At 27.5% G+C, this 4,129-nt stretch overlaps 1 long non-coding RNA gene across 1 annotated transcript; it reads right to left on the reverse strand.

Moving 5' to 3' along the window:
- Positions 1–2,456: 2,456 nt before the first annotated feature.
- LOC129615459 (uncharacterized) lies at positions 2,457–3,008 on the reverse strand. The gene is made up of 2 exons (XR_008697457.1): positions 2,909–3,008; positions 2,457–2,810 (listed from the first exon to the last, which is right to left on the reverse strand). It is a non-coding gene; the product is annotated as an uncharacterized LOC129615459 (long non-coding RNA).
- Positions 3,009–4,129: the final 1,121 nt, after the last annotated feature.

Consider the following 4,129-nt stretch of genomic DNA (forward strand, 5'->3'; position numbering starts at 1 on the left):
TTTGCGAACTTTCGCTGCAGATTCATTCGTACACAGTTTCTTACATTTCAAAATACTTCATTGAAATTATAGCTGTATTAAGTGATTGTAGTTTCCAAAAAAAAAGTTATATTTTATGAAGTTCTAATAACGTTCACTATTAAATTATTCAAAAGTTGTTAAAGTTATTGTAAAATTTCGCTATGAAAACAAAGAAAAAAAATTAAAAATTGGCATTTCAATACTCAGTATTTTGTAGGCGCGAAACTATTTGAAGGTTAATATGCAAAAAAAAAAGTATGATAAAAAAAATATAAAAAAAAAGAATAAAAATTTTCATTGGCGAAAAGTAAAGTGCAAAGATGAATTTAAATGCACAACAGCGAAAAATAATTTTTTGTATATAAAAGCACATGAAAATTTTCATTTTGTATCAGTTGAATATTCTTCAGCAGTGTTTCTACAAATCCAAGAAACTTACACAAAAACTCAAAATGTTCAAGTTATTAAATGTGAGTATAATTTTTCTTCAAATTTTAAAATCAAAATTTAAAAGTAATTTAAATTAAATTTTTGTTATTTAGGTTTTTGCCATATTTGCCTTATTTGCTTTAGCTTTTGCCAATCCTGCACCAGAACCAAAACCAGTTCCGGCACCCAAACCACAATTCTTCTATTCATCACCATATGCTTATTCCGGTGCTTATGCTGCTTATCCAGGATATGCAGGATATCCTTATGCAGCTTCATATTATTCTTATTACTAAGCAACATAGTGGTATTGAATAATGTGAATATCCGTATGAATTAAAGGCTTAAATGACTGGATAATGTGATATTGTAACAAAAAAATAAAAGTTTAATAAAGGAATAAACTCTTAAAAATAGTTTACTATTTTTCATAATTTTAGCTTAAAAACAAGTAGTATTTTCAGAAACAGACGGCTATCAAGAAACGGATTGATAAAATTGTAAGGGAATTTCATGTTTCGGGAATTACTATATTTTACTACAATTACTTTTATTATGGGCTGATTTGAACTATCTAACTCCTTTTAAGAAAAAAACTGCATTTTCTTGGAATTTAACATATGAATTCCTGTTTAGAATTTAATCTGAAAACAAATTAAAATCTGCGATAGTCCGACGAGCCATGAAAATTTTCAATTAAATTGGGTGACAGCTACATAAATTTTACTCTTCAAGTAAATCAGAAAACAGAAGGTGAATTAAAAGGAACCAAATTTTCGTTATTGGAGGTATATTAACTAAAAGATTTCTAGCTTTCATTAAATTTGAAAAAGAAACTTATAAGGCACAATTTGGTGCAAAGCTTTCGAGAAAAAAAAAAAAATCAGATTAAAAAAATTTTTTTGTAGAAAATATCCACAACCTGTTGAAGTTAGAGTAATGTGTTGCTCGACACTTTTTCCTCAATTAATCGCCCCACATAGTGTTGTAAACTAAACGTAAAATACAAATAAATTTTTTTCCTGGTTCTTACAATAGTTGCTAGAACACTGTAAAAATAGTTAAGTTCAAATTTCAAGCTAAATAGCTTAGAGTATTCAAAATTGCTATAAAGAAGTTTTGCTGTAGGGCAAATGTTTCATTAATTTGCATGCAGTTGTTGCTCAAATGATACATTTTACAGAAATGTAAATAAGATCTGTAGAAGAACGCTTGCGTTGCGATCATATAGCTCTTAAAAAACATTGGTATATTGTATATCACGAAGTTTACAAGTTTTCTATTTTTCATCGTTTTAGACGAACTTCTCTACGATAGGAAAGCGGAAATAAACTATTTTTAGAGAGATGTAGGCCTGTCGGTCGATCGGTCTGCGGTGCGTGGACGTGTGTATCTCAGGTTCGGGTCAACCGATTTTGATGAAATTTTCTTAATAATTTTAAAATAAAAATCAGATAAATAAACATTTTTTAACATATCTAAGGAACGAATTGATGGAATTTCTTAAAATTGGATATTTAAGTTCTGATTCCGAATTACCTGAAAAGTTTACCTGAAACTGGTAAACTTTTCAGAGAATTCGGGTACTAAGCGGAACTCTACTTAGAGCTAAATTTAAATTTTTCTAGGTATATTAACTAAAACTTATTAACTTCCTTAAAATCGAAAAGAAGTCTTTCAAAGGAATTTTCATAATCTTCTGTAACACATTCGTTAAACTTGATAATACATCTTGCAGTCGGTTATGTGTTGATCACACCAGATTTTTTATGGATTCAATAGCACAAAAAATATTGGAGCTACGATGTCACATTATGATGATACTGAATAGGAATTTATAAACTTTGACATACAACTGTCATGAAGTCATGCCACAATAATTTGAAATAAAAGTCAAAGCTTGTGGCGATGTTCTAACAAAAAAGGTGTAATTTTACCCTACCGGCTACTTTAAAACTTAAATAATTTTGCTTTGTATAAAAATTGAAAATATTAAAACACCTGCATTTGCATTTTATATACACATTTTAATTATCAAAAAAAAAAAATAATTAAAAAAAATTTACAATAAATTTTGAATATTTTGTTCTTTTAGTTTTCAACTTTATTTTTATCTTACTGTTGTACCTTATCAATGAGTTCTCAATCGCCGGTCTTTTCATTTTTATTGTCGTTGTTGTGCTTTGTAGTTCAGAAAATTTTTATCCATAATAAGAATATGCATATGGATAGCCACCATAACCGTAAGCGTATGGTGATCCATAGTAGAACTGAGGATTAGCAACTGGAGATGGTCCTGCAATTGGACTTGCTGATGGTAATGCAATTGCTACTGCAAAAAGTGCTAGCACAACCAAAAACTTTGAGATGATTAAAAAAGAAATTTCCATTTAATTTTTATTTAAAGAAAATTAAATATTTTTTTTTTATTTCATTAAAAATAAATTAAAATCCTTACACCGAATAATTTGAACATTTTTATCAAAAAAAATTTTTTTGAAATTTTTGAAATTGGTTTTTGAACGCTTAAAGGAACACTGATATCGAAAATCAGTTCTAACAGCAATTTATATACAAAAATTTCTTAATGCCAAATAAAGGCTTTTCATTTCCATAAATGCTTTTGTTATTTTTTTGTGTTTTTGATTTTTTGGTAGTTGACATCTTAAATCCCACCATTGACAATTTACCTCCTTGAAATAGTTAAAGTATCAACTATAATATGAATATATGTTTGTATACGATATGCTGCATAGAATATAAATAAGCAGATTTGTTCTTGTATAAACTATTTATACAATAAGAGTTAAAGTTTCTCTAAGATTAGAATGCTAAAAACTATGTTTGTACTTTTATTTTCTTTAACAGTGATGTTCCTCGATATTCAAAAACTTTCAATAAGTTTGATGCAACATGTGTTTAATGAATTATACACATAATGTTGTATTGTTTTCTTTGAAATATTTTAAATGGAAAAAATAGCTTTCTTGAGAATGTTTCGACAAAAAAACCAGATGTACGACTATCTTTTAATAAAATTGGTTCAAACCAATGGTTTGTAATGTAGCACTTTTCCCTTCAACAAGTGAAAATACTGCTTTTATAATAATTTCTAAAATAATCTATGTATACCTACTATACTTATTAAATTATATTTTTCCTGCATAAACGAAACTATTTCTGGGATTGCATACATTTAGGATGAACGATTTATGCAGTCTGAAATAAAGCAAAAATTAATATAACGAGGGATAAACATAATGCTCGATTTTAAGATTTATTGGTTGAGTTAAGAAAAATGGTTATATTTTTAATAACATAGAATTTACCGTTATAGAAATTTAAAACTGTTTGCGGTTTCGAAAATATAAGGTGATTTAAAAACAAGAAAAATATTAAAACACGATCGAAAATGCACGATTATTTTAATTTTGCTAAAGCTTTAATTTGTGAGGAACTTTTTATGCCGCGGACCATTTTAAGAAACACTTATGACAGAACAACGTCACTGGTTAGCACACGCATTATACATTTATTTCTTTATATAGTTATACAAAAAATTTTCTGAAATGAATATGTCTACATTGAAAGCGTGTATCTATTCTTCAATCTATGATTTGAATTCTAATTTTGTAAGAATTCCTTTGAGTTTTTTTTTACTATATCAAAAGCAAACAAA

Source organism: Condylostylus longicornis, unplaced genomic scaffold (assembly GCF_029603195.1).
Source record: "Condylostylus longicornis isolate FDR11 unplaced genomic scaffold, ASM2960319v2 ptg000135l, whole genome shotgun sequence".
Classification (NCBI taxonomy): domain Eukaryota; kingdom Metazoa; phylum Arthropoda; class Insecta; order Diptera; family Dolichopodidae; genus Condylostylus; species Condylostylus longicornis.